The sequence below is a fragment of the Corythoichthys intestinalis genome, chromosome 4 (assembly GCF_030265065.1).
Source record: "Corythoichthys intestinalis isolate RoL2023-P3 chromosome 4, ASM3026506v1, whole genome shotgun sequence".
Taxonomy (NCBI): Eukaryota; Metazoa; Chordata; class Actinopteri; order Syngnathiformes; family Syngnathidae; genus Corythoichthys; species Corythoichthys intestinalis.
This window is the reverse complement of record NC_080398.1, coordinates 31,909,914-31,922,725: the sequence shown is the minus strand read 5'-3', so window position 1 is coordinate 31,922,725 and position 12,812 is coordinate 31,909,914. Positions and strand designations below refer to the sequence as shown.

Below are 12,812 nucleotides of genomic sequence, written 5' to 3'. Positions count from 1 at the left end.
CAAAATAAACCATTATAACGCCACTTTAATTAAACGAATACTTGAGGCAACAAAATTTAATTCGAATATTTTTTTCTAACCGAATACTCGAGTTGCAGCACTACTAACTTGGAACCTACAGCCAGACATTTCAAGTCCAATTTGTTTTCTCTCAAATGTTAAAATGAGTTAAATAGCATCTGATATACTCAGGCCTGGGGCTAAAGGCTAGCACCATACCATAGCAATATGTCCTTTTTAAATCAAAACAAAGTAAAAACACCCAGTGCTAACCTTAAACTGTTCTTCTGTAATGGGATCGAACATCAGATGGGAACATTCTGGGCCAACCAAAGTCCTCTGAGTGCTGGTTGAGAACAGTTAATAAGGGCTAGTGTTGCGCCCTCTTGTAGCAAACGGTGCATGTCCATCCTTTTGAAATCGTTGTTTTGTGGTGACATATAGCATTGGATGGAGTCCTGTTCAACTATAAGTTTTTTATGAAGTCTAATGAAGCATGTGGTAAGCTTTTTTTCGGCGTTAGTGAAGCAGCTGAGAGCCGTGTCATGACAAAATTTGGATATCCATTCTTTTAAACTGTCAATCCATGGTGAGTTTTGAATTGCCCTTATGTAGTGGCGGCAGGGGTCTTCTCTTAACAAGTTGGAGTGTACTTGAAATTAACTAGTTATCACACAAACTGAGCCGATTAAGGTAACTAGCTAAGGGTATGTTTGGAAAATAAAATGCACACCAAACATGCAAGGAAACCCACGGGAACTCAAGAGTAAGCCTGTCGCAATATGCAATAATTCCATTTATTGCGCGATAAATTAAAATGAAGGCGGTAATTTTTCCGCTGCGATTTATCGCCTCGTGTGCACGTGCGTGCGCGCGTACGGCAGTCATGCTGTTAAAAGTTTGGATTCCTCGTTACCAACTGCGCAAAATGCATTTTCGTTCCAGGTCCGGCAAAAACTAGCACCGGAGCCAATCGTTCCCATTATATCCTATTGTTCAACGTATACCGGCTGCGTCAGTGCTCCGGAGTGACTGTGGACCATCTATGGTGCGCCGGTGTTTTTGACGTGTGGGCGCTCCCGTCAGGAGTGACATTTCATGCGGGGCGGCTATTTTTCGGCACAACGCCGGATATTTACAACGAAGTCCGCCAAAACATTGTTACCGACTTTGCTGCTACGAACAACCTCGCTTTGACAACGAATAGCTGCTTCAAACTCGTCCTGTTTATGAAAGTCGATTGTCATATGCTGGTGTTGTGTAGTAATGAGCAGACGCGACTTCAGCGGCGCTTGCTAACTTTTTTAATATGCGCACACACTAGATATCATGAAATGGCAAACTAGAAGTGCTACGTCCATGCCATTGGCTACGTGAGCCCAGAGTGAATATGGGACACGTAGTCCATATACTACATCGATGAATTCTAAACTGTCATGACTGAATGGAAGTTAAGAAGGCCAAATCAATCCATACCAGTGACTATAGATAATGTTGCAAATATTGTTAATTCAGTACGTTACACAGATGGATTTGGACCACAAATAGGATGTCTTGCTCATATAGTAAACCTAGCTGCTAAGAGAGCTGTAGCAATCAACAGTGTGTCCTGCCTCACTTTACAGACAGTAAAGATTGTTCTCAGCACTTTTATACAATTTTTTTTCAGATCAGTAAGAAGTAAGCACATAAATATTATGCACTAAAATGCATGTTTATATGATGGCAATTTAATTTTTGCTCGTTAGCAAAAAAAAAAAAAAAAAAAAAACGAAACAAAAAAATAGTTTTTTTTTTTTTTCCAGAGCATTAAATGTATTGAATCGGATTGAAAATCGTGTCCCCCGTATCAAAAATCGTACCGAACCATGACTTAACTGTATCGTTGAATCCCATAGGAACATCATTGCAGAGACGGGAAAAGTTTTCATTTGCCTAAATGCTTAAAGTTATTAAGTGCAATTTTTTTAAAAAAAACACATTTTATTTATTCTGTGTATCTGTGCGGTATCAATATTGTTGTTTTTTTACTTAAGAGGCATGGTCTATTGTTTTTAGTTGTGATTTCTTAAAAAGTATTTTTGAATTTAAGAGTAAATATTTATCGCGTTTAAATGGGTGTACTTGATCTATTAATATATACTGTATTCTCACTGTGTTATTGTAAATTGGTTAAAAAAAAAATGGGGGGGGCTTAATAATATCGCATATCGCAATAATTTATGAGAATAATCATCGCACACTAAAATTTGTTATTGCGACAGGCCTACTCAAGAGTGTTGTCAAAATAAAACGCTCGCCCTAGTGGTTAGAGACTTTAAACAGACCCTAAGTGGCAACGCCATCATGATGTGCCGGGCCGCTCATTTAAAAAAAATATCAATTTTTTATAAAAGCCAAAGGGTACAAACAGAGGGGAAAAAAGTACCATTTTATATTACGAATTATACTGTATATCATTTATCAAGTCAAACGTTTGGAGTTCAACCAACTTTCTGAAAAAATGTGGCGTTAAAAAATTGCATCCAAATTTAAAAGTGGGGATGAGATCAACTCTCCATTTGAGATTGTGCTTTTAGGCAGTAGAACATTAACACCGGATCCTCGCATTCCTTCCACGCTGGAGGAAATGAGAAGGAGCGCTATTCTTCTTCTGAATCCACAACAGGTCACCCGTTTCCCGGCCTGACGGCATGCCCGGCATACTTTGGTCCTAGCGCGGCGGCAACCTCTCAACTCGTGGCCGTAGTGCATTAGCAGCAGCACTTTACTGCCAAGACAAAGAAACATGTGCTGTATAGCTTAGCGCTAGACTCCGCAATCTCCACTTTGCGGCATCTGCCTTCTGTCTCCTCAAAAATTCCTGTTTCATTTTGGTGCCGCCTAAACGGCCGCGGGGTTTTTCTTGCTGTTGTCAGCACGCCTTTGTTTCTTCTTGCAGCGACTAGTTCTCGCTCGCTTGTTTTGCCGACATGCGCAAAGATGCTAACGAAACCTAATGAAGCTAGCTGGCTAAAAGTGACCTACTTTTAAGTGCTAGCATGCAATGTTGATTTAGAAACGCTCACAATTCTTAACTCTTACAGTGTCATTGACGATGATAGACATCCAATCCTGTGGATCTTTTGAGCCTTCTGTGAATTATTATAAATGAGTTTATCACGAATGGCGGTCCAGTCCATTTGAACTGGGAGTGTGGCGAATGAACCCCAACCCTCCTACTTTTACTTTACAAAAATATTTTGAAATATTAATAAGAAAAATAATTTGCTTATTCCATCTAGCGCTCGTGATGTAAATATTATACACCATATACGCTTGTATATCATTAATTTGGGTTACTTCTGAGTCGGGGTAACACAATTCAGAAATCTTGGAAAAAAAATACGTTTAGATTTAAAAGAAAAAATTCTCGGAAATAAATTCTTAATTATTAGGACACGAGTGTTTCTGAATAATACCTAAAATATTTGATAGAAATATGGAAAAATATTAATAGAAATGACAAAATAAATTTTGAAAAATGATGGGTTACAGTAAAAATGCCAGCCTCAAAAAGCTAACAAAATAGCCCAACGTAATTATATAATCTATATCAACTCTTGCCTGCCGTTGACAACGATAGACATCCAGTTAAGATGAACTAGGAGGGGTGGCTTTGAATACGCATTTTTCAGTGCTATTGGCAATGTTAGACGTCCAATCCAGTTTGACAGGGAGGGGCGAATGATCAGATTCGCCCCTTCTAATCAAATAGATTGACGTCTAGCGTCCTCAATGGCAGCCAAGGAGTTAATATAAAAAATTTCAAAAAATTTAAACAAACAAACAAAAAAAAAAACACAACACCGATGTTAACATAATTATTTCAAATAACGGGATGGATATTTCACAAATATAAGGTAAAACAAGGAGAATTTGGAAATAGTGCATGGATAAAAATCAGTATTAGCAAACTATCGCAAAAATGTGACAAAATAAATATATGACAATTAGAGCTGAAACGAATACTCGAGTATCTCGAGTTTAAAAACTGATCCGAGTAATTTTATTCATCTCGAGTAATCGTTTATTTTGACAGCTCTAAGTATTACGTTTTGCTCGGACTACTTTTAATGCGGGACAATGCGCTGATGTCACGTGCGTAGGGGAAGAAGCAAAAAAACTTACTGCAGCCGACAGCCGCTACAAACGACGCCGACGTTGCTAAATACTAGCCCGCACGATGCTATGTTGGTAGCAGGTAGCGTCTGATGAGTCTCATAGAGATCACATGTATGTTGAACTAGATGCGAAATGACAGACTCGGCTGCGTCTGGGCAGTGTTGGTAAACAGCCGCCATCTTAAAGCAGTAGAGCGCTAAGCGCTAATAAAGAGCGCTAAGCGCTAATAAATAAGATTAACGTTACTGTCACAAGCTCACGTAACGTTAGCCCTGCGGAGGCCTAGGTTTCTATTAATTATGACCACTGTCGATGCGTGGCTAACGTCTCTTACATATAAGCTTTAACATAACATAGCGTTGTGGAGTGACGAGGGTGTAAAATAAAAACTCAATAATGCTAACTATCAATTTTAGCTCAGTAGTCATTGCTGGATAAAACACCAAGTAGCACTGGTCCCTAATGTGCTCCAATACAGCCTATATCATACATTTATTTTGAACACTGCAAAAACTCAAAATCCTATCAGGACTTACAGTTTAGACTAACTTAAAACTTAACTAGAACTTAAAAATGGCTTGACACAAATAGAAATTCAATTGAAACACGTGGGGAAAAAATCCTAACTTTTAAGTGATGTGTGTTATCAAGTGTAACGGCATTTTTATATATATATATATTTTTTTAATAAGATCTAAAGGTTTTTTGTGTGAAAGCAGTGAATTTGTCTTTTTTTTATTCTAGTTACATCTGAGATGCAATTGTTGGCTGTTTTCAACAATATACATCGAAAATAAAGACATTGATTGACTGAAAATGGTTCAAGATTAGATTAAATGTCTTGTTTTCTCATGTATATTTATAATTGCTCTTCACCTAAAAATATATTTGTTTTATCCGATTACTCGATTAATCGATAGAATTTTTAGTCGATTACTCGATTACTAAAATATTCAATAGCTGCAGCCCTAATGACAGTATATGACCTCCCTCATCTGCACACGACCGAGAATGTTCTACCTCCTCCTTCCTTCCTTGCTACTGCAACTCTGCCCGACGACGTTAAAAAAAAAAGATTAATATAAACGCGGCGTTGGATAATTTCTCGCGATACACCTGACGATCTCTCACGGCACACTAGTGTGCCGCAGCACACCGGTTGAAAACACTGCTATATGGAGTTTGCCACTCTTTGACTCACAACTACCATCTCTGGCCTAAAATGTAACTGCAGCCTGGGTTAAGCTCGTGCATGGGCAGCACACTTCTATGAGCATAAACATAAAGCAACGAGCATTTGACCCTTCAAATCAGAAGCAGAAATGTAAAAACGGCCTACGTGATTGTTTACTGTTAGTAGCATGTCTTAAGTGGGTTAGAACAGTGGGTTAGAAAAGTGTTTTTGCCAAACAGACTATGCGGAGACTCTGTGAAAGCACTGCTGCCGTGGGGCACACGTGGACGTGCACAGTTAGACTTGTTTTTGACCCTAATGCTCTATTGAATGGAAGAAAATGGGCCTTTGGGGGCAGTTTAAGTTAAAATGTCAGGGCTCTGTGTCCTCATCAGGGCATTGGTGGCACATACATGGAGTACAAAATATTCTTAATTAACAGTAAAAAATTCTGTATAGTAAATTTTAAATAATTTAAAAGATACATAAAAGTGCATGAAATCACACAGTAAATATTTGCCAATAATACACATATAACAATACATTTATTACAACAAAAAAATACAGTGAGATTTTCTGTAAAATACCAAATTTGAAACAACTTTGATGAAAAAATATTATACAATAGAGATTACCGGCAAAAAACAACCTTTGTTCTAAACTCCAAATCTAATTTAAGAGACAAGGGATGATTTGAGCTATGAGTGACAAATTAAACTCCTATCTCAAGACTCTGTTGCACTGCACGCATGGGGATTTTCCCATGAGCTTGCATGAAACTCCTCTTGCGGTTTTTCCGATGGGCACCACATGTTTGTTTTCACCTTCGGCTCTCCAGTTGATAAACCGCCGACTTCTCCCTGGAAATGCGGCCACTTTTTCCCGTACTAAGGGGAAAGTTTTCATTATATCGCCAGTCTAAAAAGGAATCCCACTTCATCCCCGAAACTGGGGGCGCTTTGATCGTCTTGGCCGCCGCCACGTTGGTCGGGGGGGAGATTATTCTGGTCTGGCAAGTGCGGAGACGCTGGAAAATAACCGCTCGCAGAGGCCTGGCCGGCCCTGAATCAATATTGATGGAAATGGAGCCCGCCGTCTTTGTTAGGGGGAATTGTACTGTAGCCCAGCGAGCTTACTTAGGCCATACCTTTGGCTGGACGGGCCTGTATGTTCTACCAACAATGGCTGCTTGTGTTTAGGAGAGGACAGAAAGCGAGAGGGAGGCGCTCCAGTTTGTGGACGGAGCGGGAACAAAATGTACAGCATCTTTAATGGGCATCATATACGAGAGCTTCTATAGGTTCAACCTGGAAAGCTTAATGCGGTTCTTGGAGATAATGTCTTTGAGTGCATGCACTATTTATGTGCATTAGATATGAGTATTTTGCATGCTAAAATATACGACACAAAAAGAAAAAAGGTATGTAATACTAGGCTCGACTAATACGGATTTTTTTAAGGCTGATATTTGGCAAAAATACAAAAATAGTTAAACGTTAAGGCTGCAACAACTGATCGATTAAATCGATTTGATAAATTAGTTGCCAATGAATTTGATAATCGATTTTTGCCGCCAGCTATGAATAGTTCTGTTTGCGTACTTATTTGTGTGTATTGTGAGGTTGTGCGCGCCACTGATTACGGCAAGAGAGAGTTCACTGCTCCACTCAGGTTGGGTTGCTGAATCAATAATATTACGAAGAGTCGAGAGTTAAGTCTTCTGTGTTTTTAGTTCCAGTGTGCCTCCATCAGATGTGAGTAAATAAAGCCAAGTGTACTGTTTGTATTAGTGATGCACGATAATACATTTTTCAACCGATACCGATAACCGATAATTTCCTCCTCATTCCAACCGATAACCGATAATGTCAAGCCGATAATTCTATTAAAAGATTTATGTAAAATGTTAAAGTATACAGAAAAGAAAATATTACTGTGCAAAAATATAATTTATTGCTCTTTTTTTCAACATAAAATATGAACAAGTCGTCAATTCAAACATCTAAATAATGACAGATTGTCTGACATTGTGTAATGGTAAACTTTTGGCAACAATTACTTAGAGTAAATACCTAAGTTGCACAAAAATGCCTTTAAAAGTAAGCCATTCCTAACATATATAACATTAATACACTGCAAAACACACTTACTTAAAACTAGTAAGTTTTAAATGTAAATCTATTGGCAATAAGTAAAATTATCTGCCATCGCGTCAAGTGTATTTCTCTCAGATTTCTTGGAAGAAAAATAGCTAGCTGAAAATAATCTTAACAGCCTTGTTTTAAGCAATACATTATTATACTTAATCCTAAAAAAAAAAAAAAAACTTGGAAGAAGGAAAGATCTTGAATAACATTTGTGGCTACAGAATGTTGATTTGAGAATTTGATTATCTACTGTGACTGTAAATGATCAGAGAAATAAGTTAAATAATTTGAAAAGTGATTGATAATGTTATATGCTTTGTTGCACACTGTGAAAATGATTAACTCAAAAGAGTGAGATGTCATGTACCCATTCTGCAGCACTTTGTTTACATTTGCGGCTTTCACGACATTTGCTTTACAGCAGCTAAACTGATACACGGCAGTACTATTTGGACGGAGTTGGAGCTCGCATCCGCGTGTGTGTTGTTTTGTGCCTGAGTTTTGTTAAGCCGAAAATAAAGGCAGCGTTACAAAGTCATCTGACCGCTCGTCATTTTACGTACTGAATGCGTTATTGACTGGCTGACTTCGTTTTCTCCATGTTTAAATTATCATCTAACCACTGTGCCGTCATGATAAGCTTGCTTACTGGACATCACTTTTTCATGAAGAATGGTGGTCGTATAAACTGCATTATTTTTTTATCCAGGGCTTTGGTTCTCGGGTCATTTAGGTAAAACAAAAAAAAAACTTGTCTCGGCGGCAGCTACGTTCGTACCGGATAATTCGCCTGCCCCGGCCGGTTCGCCGCGCCGTATTCGGGTCCTGGCTCTGCTCGCACGCCGTGGGGGAACGCTCGAGAAACCGGGGTGTTCGCCGGAGGTCCTGAAGCCGGGGAACTGGGCTCGGCCTACGGCGAGGCGGCGGCGGCCTGCCGGACCGGCCAGAGCGGCGGGCTCCGTCGGAAGACTGCTACTTGCCGACTATCGGTCTCCAGTCGTGCCGGTGTTTAGCCTTAGATGCGAATTTACCACCTGCCTTGGGCTACATTCCCAAACAGCCTGACTCTGTATTGTCACAAGCCCTGTAGTTTAGCTTGTGTTTACAATAGCCTTAGCATTCCCGCTAGCAGCAGCCTCGTATTCGTTCCAAAAATCTTTGTGATGCAGTTTTAAATGGCTGCTGGGTTAGTGGTTTTGAATGAGGACGCTTTCTTTCTGCCTCGTGGAACTTCTGCGGTACATGTTTCGCAGATGGCGAGAGCGTCGTTTTTTTAGTAACAGCCGCCATAATATTCAACTACTTCTTGTCGTGTAACTCCGCCTCCTCAACCCCTCCTCCCTCAGGGGCTTCAGAGAGGGGAGGGGTTGAGGAGGCGGCGTGCTGAATTCTTCGGTTGCGCACATTTGGAGGCTAGATCAAATATATAATTATCGGCTTGCATTATCGGTTGAATTTTTTTATTATCTGGATTATCTGTGTGACGTCATAATTGCCATTATCGGCCGATAATTATCGGTGACCGATATTATCGTGTATCTTTAGTTTGTATTCTTTGTTGATGAGACGTTACTACTTAGCATGGAGCGCTAAGCTAGTTTGCAATTATACTAATCCACATCTTACGTGTCCGTTTGTATTGTTTTGGAGAAGCATATTAGCGGTTGAGGTATTGTTAGTTCGTAAAGTTGTCTCATTTCCTTTTATAAAGAAACCATACCACACACATAAACCCATTCCCATAACTGCATATTTTCCTTTCAACAAACCCCAATTCAAACTGCAAATTGTCATACAAAAGAGTGTGCTTTGAAATTGGATTTAGATTGTATATATGAACTACTGTTTTTTTAATGAAAACTTATCCGTTACAGTCTGCCTCCTCCTGATTTAATTTTGTTCTTTAATTGGTTTAAAGAAAATAAATGAGTCGTAGATGCAATTTATATCAGCGCTTTGCCCACAAGAAAAGAATGTCAATCAGCAACATTTTTTTTTTTTGGAATGAACAGTACTTTTGTCTGATTAGTGTAATGAGAAATTCTTTTTGTTTTATACTCAGAACCTTTATGAAAAACATTAACAATATTTATGTACTTAAAACAGTACAGTTGTAGACTACTGTTAAGTCAGGAAGCTGTAATAAAATAATATTTTTGAAGGAAACAATCATCCATTTTGTCTTCATTGTTGATTCGCTGCCACCCTCCCATTTCAAATGGATTGAACGTCTAGGCCGTCAGTGGCAGCCAATGCCAGGCAATGAGGTAATTTTGGGCCATTTAAGGTAATTTACCTGTTAATCTTCAGTTACTTCCTGTTGTTTTGGGGTATTTTATGGGTCACTTCCTATTGATTTTGAGTTACAGAACAGGAAGTGACCTGGGAATCACTCAAATGCAACAGGAAATGACCTATAAATGCCCTAAAATGAACCGCCAATGCAGCCTTAGAGTTAAGTGAGACACTATTATGGTGGAAGATTTTGGTAGCAACTTGTTGGTTCCTTTTTATTTTATTTTTTTTAGATATTAACACCTTTTTAAAACGATTCTTGGCAGGAGCATTTCGATAACCTTTTGGGATACAAAGTATCATGATATATCACCATTTTGATATTTTGTCACACCCCTACTACTGAGCAAGAACCAATGATTGAAATTGTGGACCATTAAACGCTGGAAACCACTGTCAAAATGGTGAAATTTTCAATTTGCCCCACTAAAGACGCTAATTGTACAACTGAGCCACCACCGGTGTCTTGCCAATGTAGTTACCCCCGTCAAAAATTGTGTCCTCTGGCCGCGGGAACGCACGCGCACACATTAGTTATGAGTTATGTCGACTTAAACAATTAATTGAAGCCAGAAAAGAACCGCTGTTAAATATTTTGGACATTGACGTTTATTAAACTGGAAAAAAAATCCAAACAGGACTTGAATTACTGTAATAACAGTTATAGGTCATCCTACGAGTAAAACAGTGAAACATTGCCTTTTTTACCTTCAGTGCGTTTGCTACGTTGTATGACAGAATAAAAACTTTTCTTTTTTTTTTTTTTTTTTGGGATGGGCCATGTTTTAAACCTCATAGATAACTACCGTAATTTTCGGACTATAAGCCGCTACTTTTTTCCTTCATTTTGAATCCTGCGGCTTATAGTCCCGTGCGGCTTATTTGTTGATTTATTCGGGTTAATAGGTAACACATGCCTCCTAGGATGCATTGCAGCGCCAACAATGTAAAAACCAAATAAAATTCATGTTCTGTGCTATTTTTTTATTCAGTTACTGTTCCAGTTGTTTCATTAATTGCTAGTTATGGTATTTGGGAACACTTTATTTAAAGAGCATATGACACGAGAAAAAAAGTCTTAAATGGCATTATTATGTGAATTTGAATCATATTTTGAGACGATTCGATTATATACAACAATTTAGCAAAGCACAGATGACGAGAAATTAGTCTTTTAATCTGCCGGTTAGCCACGCCTACCATTATAGGGCTTTAGCGTCCCCAACAGGTGGATGACGTCGGCGGTAGACTGGGCTCATCGGTTTTACTATTCAGCCCATTGAGGGGGAATTATTCAGAACGAGGAAAACGCGACGAAGAGAGCCGCAAAATGTCATTGTTTCAGTCTCTCTATTCCAATATTTTTACAGGATATTCTTTTTATCCAAGTATTTTCCCCAATAGCTATATAAATGGCTTGAGAAGGACCAGTCAGCCCGTCGAGGGGGAACTATTCACAGCGAGGAAAACGCGACGAAGAGAGCGGCAAAATGTCATTGTTTCTGTCTCTTAACTTCAATATTTTTACAGGATATTCTTTTTATCCAAGTATTTTCCCCAATAGCTATATAAATGGCTTGAGAAGGACCAGTCAGCCCGTCGAGGGGGAACTATTCACAACGAGGAAAACGCGACGAAGAGATCGGCAAAATGTCATTGTTTCTGTCTCCTTACTTCAATATTTTTACAGGATATTCTTTTTATCCAAGTATTTTCCCCAATTGCTAAATAAATGGCATGGTCATGACAAATAACAGTCTTGTGCTGAATGGAATATGAAATAATAAAAATGCATTTATTCAGGACGACATGGCAAAATTACTCCATAATGGTCAAAACTGTCGACTTCACCTTTACTGTCGCACCTCCCGAACGATATTTTATGACACCTAAATCGGACATATGTCATTTCCCTTCCCTGGCTTCGGAGAATGTAAACAAACCAGAAGGCGTGACAGCTAGCCGACATGCTAATCCGAACCGAGTGATGTTTCAAAGTCTTTGAAGCGGAAAATCACACATAACTATCCTGGATTATTTGACGTGACGACCCGGTTGTCGATTGTCTCTGTGGATCGGCAAACCGCCCGGTGGAGAGCAATTTACAGTTCGTTCCCCGGAGGAGGGTGGCTGGAGTTGTTGTGCAGCTAACGTGCTGCTGCTAATGAGCATTAGGAGAGCTTTTTACATGCCTATCAATGATCAAACGTAAGTAGTCCTTCATTTAAAGGAAGTTTGTAGTGTTTACTTTGTAATCGCTGTATTCGTATTTGACATAATACAAAACAAGATGTTTACTCACTTCCTCGTAAGTCCAATGGTCCCACAGTAAATATCCACGGTGAATGGGAACCTTTTGAAACTCCAAACAGGCGCATACGCCTCTCCCTCATACAGAATGATTTTTCTGCAGCCGTTTGGCTGGCGTGATGCGAAAAATAAACGTATTAATCCGCAAAATCAGCTGAATTCTTCGTCCTCATACACAACAGTACACTGTAGCGTGAAGAGGACGTCTTCTACCGTACACGTCACAGCGCCCTCCTCCTCAATGCAAGACCGAAGCCGGAAGTCACTCATTTTCATGGCGCGGGATTCAAAAAACTAAATAAAAATAGCGATTGCTTCCACACACATCCAAGCGGCCCTTATCATTCAGGGGCATAAAATACCACGTGTATTATGAAATAAACATGCTTTTTTGTGTCACAGGCACTTTAACAGCAGCGTCATAAGACTGTCATAATTATGACATGACACTACAATGGGCATTAATCAATGCTTATAACAGATGTCAAGTGTCATTCGACAAGTTATGTTAATAACGCCATTTATATCCAGCTCGGATCTTTTGCATCCATTCAAAAGTGAGATCATTTGCCAGATAACATGAATGACATCTGTTATAAACATTCACTGATGCTCGTGACAGTGTCATGTCATGATTATGATTGTGTAATGACAGTTTTATGGCACCACTGTCAAATAGTGTGTCACCAAATTGCATAACTAGGAATAAATGAAACAACTGG

General features: G+C 39.2%; 1 protein-coding gene across 3 annotated transcripts in view; it reads left to right on the top strand.

Annotated features, from left to right (window-relative positions):
• Nucleotides 1-12,812, top strand: part of LOC130914652 (glucocorticoid-induced transcript 1 protein) — a 50,099-nt gene that overhangs the window by 2,874 nt on the left and 34,413 nt on the right. The window lies entirely within an intron of this gene.